Source organism: Hypanus sabinus (assembly GCF_030144855.1).
Source record: "Hypanus sabinus isolate sHypSab1 chromosome X2 unlocalized genomic scaffold, sHypSab1.hap1 SUPER_X2_unloc_21, whole genome shotgun sequence".
NCBI lineage: Eukaryota > Metazoa > Chordata > Chondrichthyes > Myliobatiformes > Dasyatidae > Hypanus > Hypanus sabinus.
Window position 1 is genome coordinate 181948 of NW_026778992.1, and position 25427 is coordinate 207374.

General features: G+C 45.6%; 2 long non-coding RNA genes across 2 annotated transcripts in view; one reads left to right on the forward strand and one right to left on the reverse strand.

Moving 5' to 3' along the window:
• The window catches only part of LOC132385786 (uncharacterized), a 29605-nt gene extending 13701 nt beyond the window's left edge, over positions 1–15904 (forward strand). The window contains exon 3 of the long non-coding RNA XR_009509281.1: positions 15404–15904. This is a non-coding gene — a long non-coding RNA (uncharacterized LOC132385786). The remainder of the gene's footprint in view (positions 1–15403) is intronic.
• On the reverse strand, positions 5092–16103 carry LOC132385787 (uncharacterized). Its single transcript, XR_009509283.1, has 3 exons — positions 16020–16103; positions 13390–13419; positions 5092–5428 (listed from the first exon to the last, which is right to left on the reverse strand). It is a non-coding gene; the product is annotated as an uncharacterized LOC132385787 (long non-coding RNA).
• Between the last annotated feature and the right edge of the window lie 9324 nt (positions 16104–25427).

Sequence of the window (25427 nt, forward strand, 5' to 3'; positions counted from 1 at the left end):
GGACCCAACCCATTTACAGACCTAGAGCGGAACCGGAGCAGATCCTCAGCCACTGGTTTCCATCCCCAGTCGCGAAGAAAGGATAAAGTTTCCCCGTGAATTTATTCCCAGTGAAGGTGTGGAGATGGGACTTGGTCTCCGCGTTGTAAAATGAAACTGTCCCGGACTCGTAACTGAGATAAACTCCCACCCTCCCGGGGATGGGACCGGCAGGGAGACGGGACTCAGGGGAGGTACGAACTTTCATCATGTCATAATTCCGAAGTAACACATCATAATACCGCCCAATGACCCAGAATCCGGTCTCCGGACTCAGTCCGACTCCTCTCTTCCCCTCCAACGACCCTGCGGTGACTCCTAAATAACAGTCCCGATTCCCTGTCACCTCCACCTCCCAGTAATGTCTCCCCCATGTGAATCCTTCTGATCCCAGCACACAAGCCCGATTTGTGAATCTCTTCCCGGTGTCAGGGAGATCTCTCCGGGTCCGGGTACATCTCACACTCTTCCGATCCTCAGACACCTCGAGCTCCGGATGCGCCGTTTCCACATCCAGGATGACAGAGACTGGGGGGAGAAGCAGAGAATTAGAGAGTCCCCGGGGATCGGGGGGAGACTCGGGCAGCGCGTCCCCGGGGATCGGGGAGAGACTCAGGCAGCACTGCCCCAGAGATTGGGGGAACACTCGGGCAAAGCGTCCCCAGGACCAGTGGAAAGCCCGTGGGCCTTCGGTGCAGTCGGTTTGCCGATAGGCAACCTTTCCCAGGGAAGCAGGTGGGCAATTAATATCTCTCCAATATCTTTCCGCTGGACGGAGAGCAGAGATTTCCCGATCAAACAGACACAAAATGCTGGAGGAACCGAGCGGGTCCGGCAGCATGTGTGGAGAGAGATGGACAGTCTGCGTTTCAGGTTGACATCTTCCCTCAAGAACAGAAATAAATAGGGGAGAGAGACAGCGGAAACGAGTGCAGGAAAGGGGTGGATTAAGATGGGAAGGGGGCGAGTGAATGGATTTAAACAGGAGGTCACAGAGGCTCTTCGGCCCAACTTGTTCATGCCGACCAGCTTGCTTTAATGAGCTGGTCCCATTTGCCCATTATTCCTTTCCCCCTTTGTTATCCACGTCCCTGGCAAGATGTATTTTAAAACATTGTCACTGTACCCAACTCTACAGCTGATCAAGAGCCCGGTGTACTATACCATGAATTTTAGTGTCACCCACAAACCTACTAACTATGTCATCTACATTCTCATACAAATCATTAACATGAATGACAAACAACCCGGCCCCAGCACCGACCTCTGCAGGTCACAGGCCTCTAGTCCTCTGTGTTTAAGAGACACTTGGACAGACACTTCAACAGGCAAGGCACAGAGGGAGACTGACCTAATGCCGGCCAATGGGATGAATGTAGATGGGTAAATAGGTCAGCATAGAGGTGATGGGTCAAAGGGCACATTTCTATGCTGTACGCAACGCCGTACGGATAATTCCAAACAGTGACCCCTGACCTTTGACTCCTCAGACCGGGGAAACATCCTACCTGTATCCTGCCTGTTGATCCCTGAAAGAATTTTGTGTTTTCCTGAGATCTGCTCCCATTCTTCTAAACAGGGAACAGAGAACATAGAGCAGTACAGCACAGGAACAGGCCCATCATACAATGTTCACATTCATTTGTGAGTGTGAATAGGTGGGAACTGCAAAGAAAACGTGGCCCTGGACTGCCTAAGCCCGGCTGTGAAAGCAGGCGGGTTGGGCTTGTGAGAAAAAAAAAGTGCAACAGAAACGTCGACTGAATCTCCAAAGGACTCATCCCTGGAATCAGAAGGACCATCCCTGAAATCAGAAGGACCGTCCCTCGGACCAGACGGACCGTCCCTGGGATCAGAAGGACCGTCCCTCGGACCAGACGGACCATCCCTGGGATCAGAAGGACCATCCCCTGGGATCAGAACGACCATCCCCGAGATCAGACGGACCATCCCCGGGATCAGACGGACCATCCCCGGGATCAGACGGACCATCCCCTGGGATCAGAACGACCATCCCCGGGATCAGACGGACCATCCCCGGGATCAGACGGACCATCCCTGGGATCAGACGGACCATCCCCTGGAAGACGATTGAGGTCGTGTGGTGAAAAAAGAAGCCACAGGGCCGATCAACCCAGGCCCTGGATTGGGGTCTCTGGCGAGCTGCTGTTGGCGACCCGTAGGCGTGGTGGGCTGAAGAAGAAGCAGAACAGAAATGAAGCCAGAGAGAAGAGCCTGGTTCAGTCTGAGGCAGGACTGAAAGGGAGAAGTTCTGAAAAGAGAGGCCCAAGACACTGCACATGCTGGAATCTGCAGTAAGAAACATGATCCTGAAAGAATTGTGGTGAGAAATGTACAGTCGCCCTTCCTGGTCGAGATCTTTCATCTGGAATGTCGATTGTCCACTTCCCCCCACAGATCGCTGCAATTGCTGCCTGACCCGCTGAGTTCCTCCAGCGGTTTGTTTGTTTTTTAAATTTTCTCGGGAAATAAATAACGAGAACATGAAATAACTGCAGCGGCTGCTGGTGGATCTGAGGTGCTCTCACCGCAAAGGCAAACTTGTGCTTTAGAAAATAAGAAACAGGAGGATGCATCGCCATTCGGATCATGCCTGACCTTTCACCTCAGCGCCACTTTCATGCAAAGTTCCCAACATCGCTGAGACACCAAATTTGCCTTTTCAATTCAGAAACCTTGTGAGGAAAATTCAAAAATATTTGCCGCACTCTGGGTGAGAAACTTTCTCCTCATCTCTGTCCTGCTGAGCTGACCTCTGATTTTGAGTCTGGATCCTTGGTTCCAAACCACAGCCGGGAAACATCATACCTACCGCTACCCTGTCCATATAATCTCTCTAAGGACACCTCCTCATCCTTCCCTCCCCCCAAATCAATCTGGGAAACCTTCTCTTCATTCCCTTCATTCCACAGACTGACTCCGGGAGGGAGACCAGACCTGTGCACAGTGTTCCATGTACGCTCTCACCAGGACCCCATATACCTTCAGTGGAGATCTTTATTCTTCTATTCAAACCTTCCTTCCCATTCAATGCTCTTCATTTAGTATCGAACTCAAACAGTGAACAGACACAACACAGCCTCAGCCATGAATTTAAAGGGCAGGTGTTGCAACAGTTTGAGCTTCATACCGGGGGCCACGGAGCAAGCAGGGTGTCACAAAGGGAGGAACGTGGGGGTGTTGTATGTCTGAGCCCAGCTGTGTGTGTTTGTGTATCAGAATCAGGCTTAATATCACAAACATATGTGTGAAATTTGTTGTTTTGTGACAGCAGTACATTGCAATACATAGTAATAAAAAGTATAAATTACAACAAGTATGTACAACATTATATTTAAAAAGTAGTGCAAAAGAGAGGAAAAATACTGAGCAACTGTTCATGGGCTCATTGTCCATTCAGAAATCTTATAGCAGAGGGAGAAAAAGCTGTACCTGAAACAGTGAGTGGCTCTTTAGGATCCTGTATCTCCTCCTTGATGGTAGCAATTAGAGGAAGGCATATCCTGGGTGATGAGGGTCCTTAATGATAGATGCCACCTTTTTGTGGCATCATCTTTTGAATGTGTCCTGGATGCTGTGGAGTTCAGTGCCCATGAAGGAGCTGGCTAAGTTTACAACTTTCTGCAGCATTTTCCGATCCTGTGCAGTGGCCTCTCCATACCGATATATCACCATGTGCTGCATGCTGCATTTACTGAAATTGTGCAGCGTATTAATTTAAAATAAAGGACCCTGTGATTTCCCGGTGTTGATGATGTTTAAACTCTTCTCAGGCTTCCAACCGGGTACAGTTGTCTATTTTAATCAACAGTCCAATACCAATCTCTGCATCTTCGTCAGGGACGACGCCTGGGCATGTCTGATCGGGGCGGCTGACGGAAATATATATACTACTGGAATAGACATGCCAAGGCATCATCCCCAGTGAAGATGGCAGAGTTTGTAATGGAAACATCGGTTAAAGTTGACACCTTTACCCGGCTGGAAGCAGGAGAATTTATTATCCTGTTAAAAAATTCATCATCATCAAAGTTCCTTTATCTTATTATAGAAGTGATCGGTTTTTCAGAAGAGCTGTTTTTTTTTGCCTTGTGCTTCTTGCCATCGTTCTCAGCTCTTTGTTTAGTTTGCTGAGGATTTGTATGTTTGTTTGTACTCTAAGATAACCATGAATTTTGAAATTAAGCTCACTAGTTATTCTTCACTCCTGGAAAAACTCTAAGCCTCAGAAATTAAACAGAGTTTCCACAGGAGAAGAAATCAGTCATGATGGGATGGCAGGCAGACGGGAAGGGCCGAATGTTCTAATTTTGCTCCTTTATCTCATCGCCCTTCGGTCTATGAACTCGTGCAGCTGCATTTGAGGCTCCATGACGATGGGAGACCATAAGATACAGGAGCAGGATTTAGCCATTCGGCTTGTGACGGGCAGTGCTCAATAAACACACTCCTGACACACACAAACATTGTCTTTTCATTCTGTTGTCATTCAGCTGACTGTACGCACTTTAATGTCTTCAACGTTATTTTTAATAAAATGTTTTAAACTGGGTTGATATGCTCAGGTTGGCTTTGTGGTGCCTTTCCGAACATACACGGTATCAATGTCTCTGGTGATGGGGATATGTAAATGTGTATATGTTGTTTGTATACCGGAGACAGATAGATAATTATGTTTATTTTGTAACTACATTGTGGGGTGCATCATGGTCTAATTTGGGTGCAGTCTTCAATAAACTTTGTGGCCAATTAAAGATGATGTGTTCTGGTTCCCAATAAATGGGGCTGGTCGCTCTTGCAAAAATGTGAGAGACTATTTCAGACATTTTTTCATTGAAGGGGAAGGTGAGGTGGGAGCATTCACTCAGGGGGTGAGAGTGTGGAACGGGCTGCCAGCGCAAGTGGTGGATGCGGCTTCAGTTTCCACATTTAAGAGTGATCTGCACAGGTAATGTGGGCTGGAATTTGGGGAGAGATGCATCCGGTCGATGGGTCGAGGCTGCACGGTAGTTTGGTGTCTGAATGGCCTGTTTTTGGTTCTATAATTCTATGTTCACGGTCAGAAGCGACTCTTTAACGGTGTGTCCCACATTTCTCTCCCCTCACGCTGCTTTGCCCAGGGTAAAGCAGACAAGAATCCGTGACAACAATTGGATGTGATTCGGCTATTTTTAATTGCTTGTTTAAAATTTGCTTTTTTGTCATTTAAATATGGCTCGTGGTTCCTACATCACGATGGTAGGATGTCTGCTGATGATCAGCCTTCCACCCTGAGTGTGGCCAGTCTCACAGGTAACAACAATCCAGCTCATCATTCCAGAAGCTTCTGTCCACTGCATCACTATACGGACACGGCCCCGGAAGAACCCTGAGGATCAGAAATCAAACAGAATTTGCACAGAAGAAATCAGTCATGGTGGGATAGCAGGCAGACTCGATGTGCCTAATGTTCCCATTGTGATCCTTTCTACCATGGCCTCTCGGTCTATCAACTTGTGCAGCTGCTTTGAGGGAATCCTCCAACGTCCTCACATTCAGGAGTGTTGGAATCTGCCGAGGGAGATGGAGGGTTAATGTAGAACTGGCTCGTCTACAGTGAGGGATGTTTACATTCCAGCAGCCTTTCCCCGACCATTTCAAGTTCCAGTTCCAGTTTGCCGTGATTCAACCGTACATCCGCATACTGGCAGAAACAAAACAATGCCCTGGGTAAATTTCCTACTCTCCCTCTCTAAAACCTCCACGACTTTCCTATCAGGAGGAGACCAGAAATAACACAAAACTCTCAGTGTCGTCTAAATAGCCTTTCAGAAAGCTCAACATGGCCCTTGAGACTAATGTCCCGACTAAAGAAGTCCAACACTCCATACGCATTCTTAAACACCCGACCAGCTTCATTGAAAGGATGTGATGATGTGGGCAGCGGGGAAAATATCCCTCTAGGTTTATCAACCTCCTCGTGGATACACCGTATCCCTTCACTATCCCAACTTTGAGATGGCCCACGTCTTCATTATCCATGTCCCCAAGTGTCTTTATTGGGATCTTTCTCCTCGTTAACCCTATTTTAAAGTTTTAAGTTACCTGTATGTTCAGCTGGTGGGGTTATTAGTGATGGGCTGAGAGAGACTGCCCTGTCCTGTGGTTTTCTGAGGGGAATCTGCTTTTCACCCCTCAGCCGGGCTCCGTTTAAAGTTGGGATTCTGTGCCTCCCCCTCACAGAGTGTTCTGCCCAACCCCCAACAGTCCTCGGCATTGTTTTACCAAACCTGTCTGTCTGCTTCAGCTGCAAGTCCTTTCTGTTGCTAGGATACGGGCCTGTGTGTTTGCTTCGGCTGCTCAAGGTATGTTACACAGAAACACAGAAAACCTACAGCTCAATACAAGCGTTTCGGCCCACAAAGCTGTGCCGAGTAAGTCCCTACCTTAGAAGAAACTAGGCTTATCCATAGCGCTCTATTTTTCTAAGCTACACATACCCATCCAGGAGTCTCTTCAAATACCCTATTGTTTCCGCCTCCAGCACTGCCGCCGGCAGCCCATTCAAGCATTCACCACAATCTGCGTTAACAAACATCTCCTGACATCTCCTCTGTACCTACTTCCAAGCAGCTTAAAACTGCACCCTCTCGTGCTAGCCGTTTCAGACCTGGGGAAAAAGCCTCTGACTAACCCCACGATCAATGATTCTCATCATCTTGTACACCGCCACCAGTTAGAGGCATTCCTCAGGTTCAGTTTTACGAGAATAGTTGCCCCTCGCAGTGATTCAAACACTGTGGTAATTATTGACAAGTGGGAGTGATCACACTGTTATTTTTGTTAAAGCCACTATAATCGATGCAAGGTGTCAGATGCCCATCTTTCTGATCACACAAAGAACCCTGCTCCCGCTATGGAAGTGCAGGATCTGAAAATCCCCGCGGAAAGAGCCTCTTGAATATACTTGTCCTTGACCGGCATTTCGGGTCCTGAGGAGTCTTCCAGGCGCTGGGCAGATCCCTAAAATAACTTCATGACACAAACATAGCGCCGATGGGGCGGTGTGTGCGTTTGCAATCTATTTACTGGAAACCCCGAGGAGGTCGGAATACTCCTGGGAAACATCCTGGGATCGTCATAGGTCGAAAACTCGGGAATGTCAGAGGCAGGAACGGAAACGGGTTACATTCTCGGGAACTCCGTGAGCTTCTTGTAATCGGCCCAGGATAGAGCCATTCCCATGTTTCTGACCGATGATGATCCCAGGATGTTTCCCAGGAGCATAACGGGGCCATGTTCTGAAAACCACAGAAACCCTCAGCAGAAGCGGACCCCAGGGGAATAGATAAAGTGAAATCTGTCTGGACCTCAGAGACGTGACAAACGTGGTCTCTCGTCAGGAGCGCTGGTACTCAGGTGATGGTCTAACTCAGAGACTGGTACTCCTACTGGTCGAGTCAACTGCAGATCGTAAAAAAAAATACCTGTAGGTCTGGAGTCTATAAATGGCCAGGGATGTGGGATTTTAGGGACCGTCACGAAACTCAATCCAACAACCAGTAGATCTTTGGACTGTGGGAGGAAACCCACACCGTCTCGGGGAGAAAGTACAAACTCTTTACAGTCAGCGTGTACTCTATGACCACCTGTACTGTGCGAACCACCACGCTACCGTCCCGTCCTGTACACAGGAGTACGGCCGGATTACAATTATACTTCAAAATGAACTTGAGGATTATTGACAGTACCCGCTATCAATCGGACAGGGGGGTATTTCCACGTTGTCTCTTTCTGCACCGGAATCACTCCGTCTACTGACACTCACGTCCCAGTGGGATTTTGTACCGCTCGGTACCAACGGATCCGGAGCAAATTGTTTTAGGTGTTTTTGTTTATAAAGAATGAATCTCTGTTGAAGCGTGTTTAATGTTAATGCACTGTTCATTTCAGGTACTGTGGGTACTGAGCTATAATCGATATTAAAATGCCGCTTCAACAACACCATGTCCAATTGTATTTCTAAACCAGAACCCCTTACATACCGAGCGGACTAAACGAACACACAGGCCGGTATCCCAGCAACAGTAAGGACTTGCAGCCGAAGCAGACAAACAGGTTTGGTAAAACAATGCCGAGGACTGTTGTGGGTTGGGCAGAACACTCCGGGAGGGGGAGTCACAGAATCCAAACTTTAAACGGAGCCCGTCTGAGGGGCGAACAGCAGATTCCCTTGAGAAAGCGACAGGACAGAGCGAAACAGTGCAGTCTCTCCCAGTCCAGAACTAATAACCCCACCACTGATAATGTGGACTAAAATGGATTTAACGAGGTGGAAGAATCCAATAAAGACCAGTGGCGGGCGGATCTGGACAATAAAGAGGTGTCCAAATCAAAGTGGCAGGGTCAAGTGAGGAGGTATGTCCACTAGGAGATCGGCAAACCTAGAGTGGTATTTTCCCCCTGCACGCATCATCACATTCTTATAACGAAGCTGGTAGGGGGTTGAAGAAAGCGGATTGTATTCTGACCTTCATTAGTCGGGGCTGAATTACGTTGCCGGTCTCTAAAAGTCTAGGTAGGGAACACTGATAATTTTGAGTCAGTCCGGGCTTCATCCTGAATGGACAGACGTGACAGTTTTTCGAGTGGGTGCATATAAAATTATTCTTTAGTTTTAGCTGCGTGCTGAATCACTTGAAGCGGTCGGGGAAAGGCTGCTGGAATGTAAACATCCCTCACTGTAGACGAGCCAGCTCTACATTAACCCTCCTTCTCCTGCAGCAGATTCCTGCACTCCTGAATGTGAAGATATTGGAGGATTCTGCACAAAACAAATCAAAGCTCATGGAATGTATGAAAAACGATGCAGGAAGAGACAGAGACGGACAAAACAATCAATGTGCAGGGAAAATAAAAGATGCAAATAAAAATAAGAAGACTACACTGAGTTGTAGACTGTGAAAGTGAGTCTGTAGGTTGTGGAATCAGTTGAGATTTGTTGGTGATTTAAATTATCCACACTGCTTCAGGAGTCTGACGGCTGTAAGATAACGACTGGTCCTGAATCTGGTGGTGTCAGACCGAAAGGTCTCCATATGTAGTGGTGATAAGAGGGCATATCCTGAATGCTGGGCGTTCTTGATGATGGATGCTGCTTTCTTGAGGCAGTGGTCATTCTGAATGTATTCAATGGTGTGGAGTGGTTTGCCTGTGATGGACTGGCCTCTGTCCATCACATTCTCTTCACCAGGTTCCTGAAGTAAACATGACTGTCGGCTGTCCCTGAATATCAGAACGTGGAACAAGTTGATGAATCAGATGTGCAAAGGGAGTTGGGAGTTGATCAAAAGTCTGAAAGTCTAAAATTGCAAATATCACTCCACTCTTCAAGAAGCGATTTAGCCGATAGCCTGAGCTCAGTGGTTGGGAAGGTGTTGGAGTCGATTAATAAGGAAAAGGTTTCGGGGTACTTGGAGCTCCATTATAAAATAGGCCAACAGCTGCACAGTTTGAGTAAGGGAAATTCCTGCCTGGCTTATCTATTGGAATTCGTTGAGCCAATAACAAGCAAGATGGACAAAGTAGTATCTGTGGATGTTGTGTATTTGGGTTCTCAGAAGGGATTTGACAAGGTGAGGCTGCTAAACAAGGTGAGAGTGCAGGGTATTACAGGAAAGATACCAGCATGGATAAAGTATTGGCTGACTGGCAGCAGACAAAGAGTGGGAATAGTGGGAGCCCTTCCTGGTTCGCTGCCACATGGGTCTGTGTTGGGGTCGTTTATTTTCATATTGCATCACAACGATTTGAGCGATGGATTGGTGGCCAAGTTTGCAGACAATACGAGGGCAGGAAGGGGGCGTGGGGTGCAAGTCGTGTTGAGGAGATAGGGTTATACCAGAAGAAATTTGATAATTAGTAAGGTAGGAATCAGTGCACAATTGTAGGTAGTTTTAAACCCCTAATACAGGAAACATTGGAGAGGGTTCAATAAAGGTTAACAATACTGATTCAGAAATGAAGGACTTATATGAAGAGTGTCTGAGCACACTGGGCCTGTATTCACTGGAATTCAGAAGAATGAGGGGTGCTAATTGAAACCTACTGAATATTAAAATGGCCTAAAGTCGATGTAGAGTGGACGTTTGCAGTGTTGCAGCCTACGACCAGAGGACACGGGTTCAGAATAGAGGGACATTCCCTTTGAATGAAAATGGGGAGGAATTTATGAAGAGTGTGGTGAACCTATAAAATTTCATTTTACAGACGGCGCCGGAGGCCTCATCACTCGGTGTATTTAAGGCAAAGGTTGATCGTTTCTGGATTGGTCAATGTGTGAACATTATGGGGAGAAGGCAGGAGGATGTGGTTGAGAGGGCTAATAAATCAGCCATGATGGAATGGCTGAGCGGAGGTGATGGAGCAAATGACCTAATTCTGCTCCTATGTCTTATGGTCTAGTGATCTAATTGATTCTGGAAATGAATTATCTAACCGACTTTACTTAAGGTACAGGCGCGGGAAACTGGAATTGCTGACACTGTAAGGAATGGTGTTGGTCGAAAACAGGAAGCTTAAAGGTCCCTCATGCAGACCTTAGCACAGCCGGACAACAGTGAAAGCTGATGTACCTGAGCATGAAGTTGGTACAGCTTTTACATTCCCATTTGACAAAATTACAAGTAGAGCTCAATTTTGATAACAGAAATAATTCATGAAATAATAGTCTAGGTCCTGATGATTGAATAAAATGTTTATGCACAGGTCTAAAAGTGCAACAAATTCTCTATGACAACAAATGGTGTACACCATAACATCATTAGTGAAGTTCCTGAAACTTGGGTGTCGTCACTGTTCCAACTTACTGTTACTTACAATTTGAAATTACTCTAATACTACCTATTTGAGCACTACAGCACAAAAAGGCCATTCATCCCATCTAGTCCTTACTGAACTATTATTTTGCCTGGTCCCACCGACCTGTACTGGCCAATACCCCTGCTACACATGTGGTAATCCAAACCTCTCATCAATGTTGAAATTGATCTTCCACTGGCAGCACATTCCACACACAACACACCCCCAGTGAAAAAGTTCCTTTAAATTTTTCACATTTTACCCTTAATCTACCATCTCTAATGTTGAATTTTTGAGGATGTGACAAAGTGTATTGAAGTTAGAGCAGTGGATGGGTGTATTCAGAGAGTCAGGAGGCATGGGATGCAGGGAGACAATGCTGTGTGGATAAGAATTGGCTTGTTTCCCAGAATTAATTTATAGAAGGCAGAGGGAGGGTGCATATAAAGGGTATTTTGCCTAGAGGTCAGGGACATGTGGTGTTCTGCAGGGATCTGAGCAGAACAATTGTTCTTTCTGATTTTATAAAGGTCAAATGCACACAAAATGCTGAAGGAACTCATCAGATCAGGCACCATCTATAGAGATGAATAATGAGTTAATGTTCATGCTGGAAGGTTGGAGACTTGTCAGCCGGAGTATGATGTTTCTCTTCCAACTGGGGAGACCATGGGCAGGCGTGTTTTAATGGGAATGGGGAATCGTAGCAGATCAGGCAGCATCTATGGAGATGAATGATAAATCTACGGTTCAGGTCGAGACCCTTCTTGCGGACTGGAAAGGAAGGTGGCGGAAGGGAGAATGAGGATGGTTTGGGAGGGGAAGGAATGCAAGCAGACAGGTAATAGATAAGTGGGTGAAGGAAGAGAAATGAAGTAAGAAGGTGGGAGGTGATAGGGAGAAGAGATAAACATCTGAAGAAGGAATCTGAGAGGAGAGGAGTGTGGACAATTGCTGAACCATAAGGAGGAGAGGTATCTGAGGAAGGTGCTGGAGATGTGAGGAGAAGACAGGAGGCGAAAGGAAAGCCAAACTGGAGGAGGGGAGAATTTTCTGTAAGTTGGGGAAATCAATATTTATGCTGCAATGTACGTAGCTGGAGTATGATGTTGCTCCTCCAACCGGGGAGTAGGGTCATCGTGGCAGAAGGGTAGTCCATGGTCAGGCATGTTGGAATGGGAATGGGATGTGGAATTACAATGGGTAGCCAACAGGAGATGCTGTCCATCAGACCGCATGACATAGGAGCAGCGTTAGGCCATTCAGTCCATCGAGGCTGCTCCGCCAGTCCTTCATGGCTGATCCCAAATCCCAATCAACTAAAATACATCTGCTTGCTTGTCATATCCTTTGAGATCCTGACTAGTCTGGAAATATCAATTTCTGCTTGAAATGTACCTATGGACTTGATCTCCACCACATTCCACAGATTCGTTACTTTGACTAAAAATAAACAAATCTTCCTTCCCTCTGTTCTAAACAGTCTCCCCTCAATTTTGAAGCTCAGCCCTTTAGTTCAGGATACCCCCACCACAGGAAACATCTCTCCGCATCCACCACGTTTCAACATTCAGTACGTTTCAGTGAGATACCCTGAATTCTTCTAAATTCCAGTGGGCACAAGCCCAAAGCTGCCAAACGCTCCTTATACGTATATCCCTTAATCATCCCCATGAACCTGGAATCATGTGCCATGATGAATATAGCAAAATTACTGAACAAAAATATTCCCAGTAGGTATCAGGTCTGATCACTGCAGAGGAGACTGGAAAGAGACCCTGTCGCCATCAATCTCACAGGTGAAGGGTCACCTCTCCTGGGGGATGCTGTTTCTGACTTTGAATATTGGTATGTGAGTAGGTGAATAGGCATTTGTAGCACGTTGAGATCTGACGTTGATTATAAACAGAGTTTGGCCAAATATGTTATTTTCTCTGGAGTTGTGGAGGCTGAAGGGAGATTTAACAAATCTTTGTACGATCACGGGGTTATAGAATAGACAACTGGCGTAGTTGTCCCAGGACTGAAATATCACAGACCAGCAGGCATGTATTTACACTGAGGGGAGTTAATTTGAATGGAAATATGCCCGGCAAGTTTTTGTTCACATATTTTGGTGGGTACATGAAATGCCCTTCCAGGGTTAATACTCGAGGCAAGTATGACAGAAGCGAAAAAATCCCTTTTTATTAGGTGTTTGAATGAGCCGGGAATGGACAAGTGAGGATATTATATCAGCCGATGGCGTTATTTTCATGGGGTATTAAATGATACTTTAATGATATGTTTCTGGACTGCATTATTCAGTGTTCGATATTGATCGGAATGTTGTTCCACCCTGGGGCAGGTTACAGCAAATCTGGCTGATTATTCAGTTCTTGTAAAATCTTCAACACCATCCACACCCTCATAGCAATAAATCAAACCTACATACTTTCTTGACAGTTCCACACAAATTTATTATTAAAACCCGCATACATTACCACATACCTCATGGGCAGATTCCATTTCTTGTACCTGCTTAGAAGAAAAATAAACACAACAGAATTTAATAAACACTACGCAGGGAGAGTCAAAGATGGAGAAACAACCAATGTACAGGGAAAATAAATTTGTAAATAAAAAAAATATGACGATTAAATTCTTTGAATGTGAGTCTGTAGATTGTGGAACGAGTTGAGATTTGTTGGTGATTTAAGTTAGCCACAGTGGTTCAGGAGCCTAATGGTTGTAGGGGAACAAATGGTCCTGAACCTGGTGGCGGCGGACCATAAGGGCCCAGTATCCCTCTCTCAGATGTAGTGACGAGAAGAGGGTGTGTCCTGAAAAGTGGGCGTATTTTGTCTCTGTTCCATGGGAATGTATACAATGGTGTGGACGGGTTTGTCTGTGACGGACTGGGTTGTATCCACCCCTTTCTCTACACTTTCTCTTCACTAGATTGCTTAAACATGACAGGAGTTCGTCCAGGAATACAATACCTCACATCTGCGATAGTTAGTCATAATTATTCATACTGACCTGTCGGGGTATTAAAAGCTGCCTTCCACTCATCCCCTTTATGAATGTGAAATAAGTCAGAAGGGTTCCTCAGGTTCAGTTTTGTGACGATCGTTGGAATAGTCCTGGTAAATTTCCCGGGATCATCATAGGTCAAAAACCTGGGAATGTCAGAGGCAGACTCGGAAACAGGGATTACAGTCTCGGGAACTCAGTAATCTTCTGGGAGTCAGCCCAGGATACTGCCATTGGACCATAACGGGGCCATGCTATGAAAACCATGGATACCGTCAGGTGAGATTGTCCTCAGTGGAAGAGATCAGGTGAAATCTATCGGAAACCTCAGGGTCCATCAAACAATACACACGTTTCCTGGCTCAAGTGGTCTCTTGTCAAGAGCAGAGGCTCTCAATGGACAGTCGAACTTAAAGATTGGTACTCCTACTGGTTGGATCACCCGCAGATCTAAAAAAAAACCTGTGGAAACAAAGTCTATAAACGGCTGGAATGGCCAGTTCCTTGGTTCCAAGACCAGGTTCCCCAAAGACTGTGGGATGAGGAGGTATCTTCGAGACCGTCACGGAACTCCCTTCACCAACTGTTATGAAGGATGAACAACTCTGATAGGTAGAAGGGTACAGAGTTGCCCATGTCGCCCCCCCCCCCCGGGAGAATCACAAACTGTTACTGTTACCACGCTGATAATGAGAGAGAAAGAGAGACAAAGGGAAAACATACTGGGACTGGAACATCTGCTTCAGATAAGGGAGAGATTACACCGGGAGAGAGAGACTTGTTCACCTACCATATTATGACTCCTGAAAGACTTATGGCTCCGGAGAGGGCTGTTAACTTGGTACCATTCTGTTCATTAAAATTCCTCAGTGGGCTGGTTTGATGGACTAAGCCATTCAAAGCTGATTGACACCTGAGACCCCGTGAGTGGGGATAAAAGTGAGGTCTGGGGAGACATTCCTCAGACACACCAGAAAACACACTAGTGAGCACTGCTTGAGTGTTGTAACCCACGAGAAGGTGTGGGGCATCGGGGACCGAACAAAGGAACGGTCAGTTTAACTCACAGTGTTATAGCAGGGCCGCTGTGGATTTGTGTGTGTGTCCACCCTTACCTGGGTGACGAGTTCACCACAGAAGAACCGTCTAGCTGAAGGATAGTGGGGTCATACCTGAATGGCCACAACAACCCAACGGATCAAGAACGTAAAGGTTTACTGTAGCTGTCACTGTTTGCTCGCTCTCTCTCTCTCTCCAAGGATTAAAACACAAGAACCAACAACTACCTCAGCACGTATGAACTGAACTGAAGTTTATATTCACATATGACAATTCATTATCCCCTCGACATCGATAGAACTTGTTTATTATTGATTATTATTATTATACCCACACTTTTATGTTTAGTATTGCTAACGTGTATTATCTATATATTTGCATTGTTGATATTGATTTGTATATTTTACTAATAAACACTGTTTGAATATAGTACCACCAGACTCCAACGGATTCTTCTATCTTTGCTGGTCAGACACCCAGTTACGGGGTACGCAACACAACCAGTACACCTGTGGACTGTGGGAGGAGATCGGAGCAACCGGAGAAACCCACACGGACACAGGGAGAATGTGCAAACCCATTAAAGGCAGCGTCCTATCTGAAACCCTGTACTGTATGGACCCGGTACTGTAAAGCATTGTCACCACTACGCTACCATGCTGTCTCGTAAACCGGAGTACGGTCGAATGACAATTATACTTCAAGATGAACTTAAGGATCATCGACTGTAGCCGCCATCACTCGGAAAGGAGTGTGCTTCCACTGTGTCTATTCTGCCCCTGAATCACTCCGTCTACTCACACATACGTCCCAGTGGGGTTTTGTACCGCTCGGTAAAATCTGAAAACATTCTTCTAAACAACACGAAGAATCTGGAGCTAATTGTTCCAGTTGTTTTTCTATGTAAAGAATGAATCTCTGTTGGAGCGTGTTTAATGCACTGTTCACTTGCTGAGACAGGGGGTCCTGAAACAAAATTAATATTAAGATTCCGCCTCACCAGCACCCGATCCAATTGTATTTCTAAACTCGAACCCCTTACATACCTGGAGCGGAATAAACCAACACACAGGCCCGTATCCTAGCAACAGTAAGGACTTGCAGCCGAAGCAGACAAACAGTGCCGAGACTGTGGGTTGTGGGTTGGGCAGAACACTCTGCAGGGGGGGGGGGAGATGGGGGGGGGGGAGACAGAGAACCTCATGTTTACACGGAGCCCACCTGAGGGGGGGTTGGACAGAACACTCCGGGAGGTGGGGGGAGGTACGGAAGGTCATGTTTACAGGGGGCCCATCTGAGGGGGGGATTGGGCAGAACACTCCGGGGTGGGGGGGAGGTACGGAAGGTCATGCTTACACTGAGCCCATCTGAGGGGGGTTGGGCAGAACACTGCGGGGGGGGGGGGGTGGGGAGGCACAGAATCTCATATTTACACGGGGCCCATCTGAGGGGGGGTTGGGCAGAACACCCCGGGGAGGGGGGGAAGGCACAGAACCGCAGGTTTACACGGGGCCCATCTGAGGGGGGGATTGGGCAGAACACTCCGGGGGGGGGGGGAGGTACGGAAGGTCCTGTTTGCACGGAGCCCACCTGAGGGGCGACAAGCAGATTTCCCTGACAGTGTGTAACTGTGGGGGCTCTCCCAGTCCACGAGCATACACGGAACTTTAAACACTTCAGACACAAGGGGTCCTGAAACAAAATCAATAATAAGATTCTGCCTCACCAGCACCCGATCGAATTGTATTTCTAAACCCGAACCCCTTACATACCTGGAGCGGAATAAACCAACACACAGCCCGGTATCCTAGCAACAGTCAGGACTTGCAGCCGAAGCAGACAGACAGGTTCGGTAAAACAATGCCGAGGACTGTTGGGGGTTGGGCAGAACATTCCGGGAGGGGGAGGCTCAGAATCTCAACTTTAAACGGAGCCTGTCTGAGGGGTGAACAGCAGATTCCCTTGAGAAAGCCTCAGGACAGGGCAAAGCTGCAGTCTCTTCCAGTCCATAAGTGATACCCACTCCCCAGCTGAACAGACAGATAACTTTTAACTTTAAAATGGGTTTAACGAGGAGGCAGATCCCAATAAAGGCAAGTGGGCGGCCTGGATAATGAGGACGTATGCCAAATCCAAGTGACAGGCTGAAGAGATACGGTATATCCACTAGGTGGTCGATAAACCTGGAGGGTTATTTTCCTCGCCTCCCGCATCATCACATCCTTACAATGAAGCTGATGGTGTTTAAGAACACTTATGTTGAGTTGCCTCCGTTAGCTGGGGTTTTATTCCAAGAACCATATTGCAGGTCTCTGAAAGTCTAATTCGATGGCACTGAGAATGTTGTTCACTTCTGGTCTCCTCCTGATAGGGAAGACGTGAACGTTTTCCGAGAGGGTGCGTGGGAAATTTACCCAGGACATTGTTTTATTTTAGCTGTGTGCTGGTGTACGGCTGAATCACGATAAGCTGGAACTTGAATTTGAAGCGTTCGGGGAAAGGCTGTTGGAATGTAAACATCCCTCACACTAGACGGGCCAGCTCTATATTAACCCTCCTTCTCCCTCGGCAGATTCTAACATTTCTGAATGTGAAGACATGTGAGGATTCTGTACCGTGGCGCCGTGTCCGGATAGTGACGCTGTGGACAAAAGCTTCTGGGATAATGAGCTCGATTGTAGTTGCCTGTGAGACTGGCCACACTCGGGAATCTGCCGAGGGAGAGGAAGGGTTAATGTTGAGCTGGGTCGTCTACAGTGAGGGATGTTTACATTCCAGCGTCCTTACCCCGCTTCAAGTTCAATTTCCAGTTTACCGGTATTCAGCCGTACACCAGCAAACAGCTAAAGAAAAACAATATCCTACTAAATTTCCCATGCATCCTTTCTAAAACTTCCATGACTTTCCTATCAGGAGGAGAACCAGAACTGAACAACATTCCCAGTGTCGTCTAACTGGAATTTCCGAGACCTGCGACATGGCTCCTGAGATAAATGCCACAATTGATGAAGGCCTACAGACCGTAGTTATTCTTAATCACCCGACCCGCTTCATTGTAAAGTGTAATGATACGGACAGCGGGGAAAATATCCCTCTAGGCCTGCCGACCTACCGGTGGATATAACATATCCCTTCAACCTGTCACTCTCAATTGGCTCACATCCTCATTATCCAGGACTCCCACTTGTCCTTATTAGGATCTTCCTGCTCGTTAAAGCTTTCTTCAGGGAATCTGCTTTTAGGTCCTCAGGCGGGCTCCCGTTTAAAGTTGGGATTTAGTGCCTCCCGCTCCCCCGCCTCGTGGTGAACTACATATACCAGTCTGGACACAACCCTCTGCTGACTGCTCCTGTGGCTCCTCCCACAGACCCCTGTATAAAGGCGATTGGAGGCACTGCTCCCCCCTCAGTCTCCAGGATGTTGTGTGATGGTCTCTTGCAGCTAATAAAAGCCTATCGTTTGCCTCCCGTCTCCGAGAGTTATTGATGGTGCCTCCCCCCCTCCCCCCCGAAGTGTTCTGTCCAACCCCTAACAGTCCTCGGTATTGTTTTACTAAACCTGTTTGTCTACTTCGGCTGCAAGTCCTGACTGTTGCTAGGATACTTAGCTGTACTTACTTAGCCCGCTGGAGGTATGCAAGGGTTTAGGGTTTTCAAATACAATTGGACAGGGTGTTAGTCAGGATGAATCTCAATATGGATTATAGTTCAGGACCCCCGTTTAGTAAAGTATACAGTACATTTACATTGAATACGGTCCGACTGAGATTCATTCTTCACAAGGGAAAAACAGCTAAAACAATTAGCTCCATATTCTTTATGTCGTTTAGAAGAACAGTTGCCGTTTATACCGAGCCGTACATAGTCCCACTGGGAGGTGAGTGTGAGTGGACAGAGAGACAGCATACCCCGGCTGCCTACCTACCTTAGAGCATGAACATTGATTTCCCAACTTCCAGGAATTGGTCAATGTGTGAAAATTATGGGGAGAAGGCAGGAGGTTGTGCTTGAGAGGGCTAATAAATCAGCCATGATGGAATGGCCGAGCAGAGCTAATGGAGGATGAAAATCTGCGGATGCTGGTAATCCGAGCTACACAGGTCCTGGTGAAGGTCTTGCCTGGTCTCCTGTCTGGAGAGAGTTGATGTCTGGAGGATATGGGTGGGTCGAGGACCAGATGGCACAGCCTCCGACTGGAGGATGAAAATCTGCGGATGCTGGTAATCCGAGCTACACAGGTCCTGGTGAAGGTCTTGCCTGGTCTCCTGTCTGGAGAGAGTTGATGTCTGGAGGATATGGGTGGGTCGAGGACCAGATGGCACAGCCTCCGACTGGAGGATGAAAATCTGCGGATGCTGGTAATCCGAGCTACACAGGTCCTGGTGAAGGTCTTGCCTGGTCTCCTGTCTGGAGAGAGTTGATGTCTGGAGGATATGGGTGGGTCGAGGACCAGATGGCACAGCCTCCGACTGGAGGATGAAAATCTGCGGATGCTGGTAATCCGAGCTACACAGGTCCTGGTGAAGGTCTTGCCTGGTCTCCTGTCTGGAGAGAGTTGATGTCTGGAGGATGTGGGAGGGTCGAGGACCAGATGGCACAGCCTTATTCTGCTCCTATGTCTTATGGTCTCGTGCTCTAATTGATTTTGAAAAACAATTATCTAACCGACTTTACTTGAGACACAGGCCCAGGGAACTGGAATTGCAGACTCTGTGAGCAATGGTGTTGGTGGAAAACAGGAAGCTTGTGAAGTACTGTGGGAATGGGACAGGTCCCTCATGCAGACCAAAGCACAACAGGACAACAGTGAAACTGATCTACCCGAATATGAAGTTAGTACAGCTTTTACATTCCCATTTGATAAAATTACCAGTAAAGCTCCATTTTGATAAAGTCAGCAAGGCCTGGACTATTCATTCATGAATTCTTTCTGTTTTCAAAATGCTTTACTGTTAATTTTGTCCATGGTCTGCATAAGGGACCTTTCCCATTCCAATAGTACTTCACAAGCTTCCTGTTTTCCACCAACACCATTCATACAGTGTCTGTAATTCCAGTTCCGCACGCGTGTGTCTCAAGTAAAGCTGGTTAGATAATTGTTTTCCAAAATCAATTACAGCACTAGACCATAAGACTTAGGAGCAGAATTAGGTCATTTGCTCCATCACTACTGCTCGGCCGTTCCACATTGGCTGATTTATTAACCCTCTCAACCACATCCTCCTGCCTTCTCCCCATAATTTTCAAACATTGACCAGTCAAGAAGTTATCAACCTTTGCCTTAAATACATCGAGTGATGAGTCCTCCGCCGCCGTCTGTGAAGAGAAATTTCATAGATTCATCACACTCTTCATAAATAAATTCCTCCGCATTTTCATTCAAAGGGAATGTCCCTCCATTCTGAACCCCTGTCCTCTGGTCGTAGGCTGCAACACGATAAACGTCCACTCTACATCGACTTTAGGACTTTTTAATATTCAGTAGGTTTCAATTAGCATCCCTCATTCTTCTGAATTCCAGTGAATTCAGGCCAAGTGTGCTCAGACACTCTTCATATAAGTCCTTCATTTCTGAATCAGTATTGTGAACCTCCATTGAATCTTCTCCATCGTTTCCTATATTATGGACCTCAAACTACTTACAATTGTGCACTGATTCTTCATTTTACTAAACTATCTAATTTCTTGTTTCCTGAATTCGACCTGCTCCCCACGCCCCCTTCCTGCCCTCGTATTGTCTGCAAACGTGGCCACTAATGCATCATTCAAATCATTGAGATGCAATATGAAAATAAACGACCCCAATAAAGGATCCAGTGATTTCCCGGCGTAGATGACGTTTAAACTCTTCTCGGGCTTCCAACCGGGTACAGGTATCTATTTCAATCAGCATGCCAATACCAAACTCTGCATCTTTGTCAGGGCATGTCTAATCGGGGCGGCTGAAGGAAATATATATACCACTGGAATAGACATGCCCAGGCATTATCCCCCATGAAGATGGCAGAGTTTGTAATGGAAACATCAGTTAAAATTGACACCTTTCTGCGGCTGGAAGCAAGAGAATTTATTATCCTGTTAAAAAATTCATCATCATATTCCTTTATCATGTTCCTTTATCTTATTATAGAAGTGATAGATTTTTCAGAAGCGCTGACTTTTTTGTCTTACACTTCTTGCCATCGTTCTCAGCTCTTTGTTTAGTTTGCTGAGAATTTGTATGTTTGTTTGTATTCTAAAATAAACTGAAATTTTGAAATTAAGGTCATTCATTATTTTTAACTCACGGGAGAACTCTAAGCATCAGAAGTTAAACAGTTTCCACAGGAGAAGAAATCAGTCATGATGGCAGGCAGACTGGAAGGGCCAAATGTTCTACTTTTGCTGCTTTATCTCATGGCCCTTCGTTCTATGAACTTGTGCAGCCGGATTTGAGGCTCCATGACGATAGGAGACCATAAGGTGCAGCAGCAGGATTCGGCCATTCGGCTTGTGATGGACAGCGCTCGATAAACACACTCATTACACACAAACATTGCCTTTCTGTTCTGTTGTCATTTGGCTGAAAAAAGCCATAAGAATGGTCAAGACGAAATATGAGGGCAAACTGGCCAATAATATAAATCAGGATACTAAAAGTTTAGTTTTCAGTTACATGAAGAGTGAAAGGGAGATGAGAGTTGATACTAGACCACTGGAAAATGATGCTGGTGAAGTAGTAATGGGGGACAAAGAAATGTCAGATGAACTTAATGAACAATCTTCACTGTCTTTTCCGGTCAGCACCACCCCCACTTGTCCCATTTAACCTGTCTCATTACGGGTGGACTTTAGGACCCGGGGGAGCTCAGGACCCGCCGCCCGCAGCTGCTGCTGAAACCCCGGTGTTTCTGTTCGGTTGATGGATGCGGTGAACGAGTTAAAATTAATTGATGGACAATTCTCATCTCCTGTTTATTTCACTCCATAGAACCATAGAACACTGCAGCACAGAACACAGGCCATTTGGCGCTTCGAGTCTGTGCGGAAACTTTATTCCGCTCGTCCCGTTGACCTGAACCCAGTCCGTAACGCTCCAGACCTCTCCCATCCATGTATCTATCCAATTTATTCTTAGAACTTAAGAGTGAGCCCGCATTTACCACGTCAGATGGCAGCTCATTACACACTCCCACCACTCTCTGTGAAGAAGTTCCTCTTAATGTTCCCCCTAAAGTTTTCCCCTTTCACCCTAAAGCCATGTCCTCTCGTATTTACCATTCCTAATCTAAATGGAAAGAACCTACTCGCATTTACTGTCTATATCCCCCATAATTTTGTACACCTCTATCAAATCTCCCCTCATTCTTCTACGCTTCAAGGAATAAAGTCCTAGCCTGTTCAATCTTTCCCTGTAACTCAACTCCTGAAGACCTGGCAACATCCTAGTAAATCTCTGCACTCTTTCAATCTCTCCAACCTCTCCATGGATACCTCATGTCTGAACTTTCTTAACTAACCTCCCATGTGGGACCTTGTCAAAGGCCTTACTAAAGTTCATGTAGGCAACATCTACTGCCTTTCCTTCACCTACTTTGTTGGTAAGCTCCTGGAAAACCTCTTCAATATTCATTAAGCATGATCTACCATGCACAAAGCCATACTGACTATCCTTAATCAGCCCTTGGCTGTCCAAATACTTGTAAATCCGATCTCTCTGAACATCTTACAATAATTTACATACTACATTGGAGTTCCGAAGAATGAGAAACGATCTTATTGAAACATATAAGATTGTGAAGGGGCTTGATCGGGTGGATGCGGGGAGAATGTTCCCAATGATGGGTGAAACTAGGACTAGGGGGCATAATCTTAAAATAAGGGGATGCCGTTCCAGGACTGAGATGCGGAGAAATTTCTTCACTCAGAGGGTAGTGGGGCTGTGGAATTTACTGCCCCAGAGAGCTGTGGAAGCTACTACACTCAATAAATTCAAAACAGAGATAGACATTTTCCTGGATAAAAATGGCATTAGGGGATACGGTGAGCGAGCAGGTAAGTGGACATGAGGCTAGGTTTAGATCAGCCATGTGATCTCCTGGGCTAGTTTTCGATAGCCTGCATGTGTCGGAGAGGAATTTTCCAAATTTTTTCTCCTCAATTGGCAAATCGTTTTTTTTTCCCCGGGTGATCACATGGGTTTGGGCGGGATGAATAATAAAATAAAATGGGCGGCATGGTGCCCTGTTGGTTGGCACTGTTGCCTTGTGGAATTCGGTGATAACTAGAGTTAAGATTGGATCAGCTATGATCCTGTTGAATGGCGGAGCAGGCTTGAGGGGCCGATTGGCCTACTCCTGCTCCTATCTCTTATGTTCTTATGTTATGTACTGATGTCAGGCTCACTGGCCTCTAATTACCTGGTTTACTATTGTTTACTATTTACTATTGGAGCCTTTTTTAAACAACGGAATAACAAGAGCTACCCTCCAATCCACTGGCACTGCACCCGTGGCTGAGGACATTTTAAATATTTCTGTCAGGGGCCCTGCAATTACTACTCTAGTCTCTCTCAAGGTCTGAGGAAATATCAAGTCAGGCCCGGGGGATTTATCTACCTTTATGCGCTGTAAGGCAGCAAGCACCTCCTCCTCTTTAATCTACAAATGTTCCTACTGCTTGTTTCCCTTCCTTCCATATACACTGTGCCAGTTTCCTGAGTAAATACTGATGCAAAAAAACTGTTTAAGATCTCCCCCATCTAGTAAGACTCCACACATAGCCGACCACTCTGATCTTCTAGGGGACCAATTTTGTCCCTTACTATCCTTTTATTCTTAATATACTTGGAGAAACCCTTCAGGTTTTCCTTCACATTATCTGCCAAAGCCACCTTATGTCTTCTTTCTTTCCTTCCTGATTTCCTTCTTTAGTATTTTCTTATGTTTTCTATACTCTTTAAGTAACTCATTTGCTCTTTGCTGCCTCTACCTGCTGTACACTTCTCTCTTTTTCTTAACCAGATCGCCAATATCCCTTGAAAACCAAGGTTCCCTATGCCTGTTAACTTTGTCTTTAATCCTGACAGGAAAATACAAACTCTGCACCCTCAAAATTCCACATTTGGAGGCCTTCCACTTACTGAACACATCCACGTCAGGGAAACAAAAAACTTATCCCAATCCACTCTTCCTAGATCTTTTTTTCATTTCCACAAAATTAGCCCTTCTGCTATTTAGAACCTCAACTCGAGGACCAGGCCCATCCTTATCCATAATTAACTTGAATCTGATGATATTATGCTCATTATGAACCCAAAGTGTTCGTCTACACATACTTCTGTCACCTGACCTGTCTGGTTTCCTAATAGGAGATCAAGTATTGCATCCTCTCTCATAGGTACCTCTATATATTGATTTAGAAAACTTTCCTGAAAACATTTCACAAGCTCCAAGCCATCTAGCCCTATTACAGTTTGGGAGTCCCAGTCAATATGTGGAAAGTTTAAATCCCCTATTACAACTTCTTGTTTCTTACATTGGTCTACTATCTTTATACAGATTTGCTCCTCCAATTCTCTCTGACTATTGGGTGGTCTATAATACACTCCTATTAGTGTGGTCACACCTTTCCCGATCCTCAGCTCCATCCATATGGCTTCTGCAGACAAGCCCTCTGGTCTGTCCTGTCTACGCACAGCTGTGATATTTTCCCTGACTAGTAATGCCACTCCTCCCCCTTTCATCCCTCCCCCTCTATCACGTCTGAAACAACGAATATTTCTATCACGTATAAACCTTAGGTGGGAGGTTATCTTTTTGTATTAATGTATTAAAAATAAATTATAAAATCTACCAACGGAACCTCTTACTAAAGGATTCATATTCAAAATAGTATCCAACAAATCAGATTCTTGCATATATGGAAACTTAGATAATTAGTTTTGTAAAAATGTCTAACCTGAAGATATTGCAGTAACTGTGTATGAGAGAGAGAATATTTGCTAATTAACTCTTCAAAATTCGTCAATCAACCATCACAAAATAAATGAAAATAAAAATAAATAAATCTGCAAAACGAAAAACAGATCCCCTTAATCACTGAAAATTAAACAAGATTGGGAGAGAGAACTTAATATGATCTTTGTTAATGAAGATGGTCAATTATTCTTTGATATGTGCCAATCAGTGTTTAATTCAATTTAAAATTGTTCACTGTTACTATTTAACAAAGGACAGACTATCCAAAATACTTCCTAACATAGACAATTATTGCGATAGGTGTAAAACTGAAGAAGCCACTTTTTCACATATGTTCTTTTCATGTTCTTCATTAAAATCTTTTTTAGAAATCTTTGTTTTCTACAATTTCTAAATTTCTGAAAATTAATTTACAACCTAATGTACAAACCTTTGATTTCTGTTTATCCATGCATGACTTTTATCCTCCTCCACCTCACTATCTACTCTAACAGTG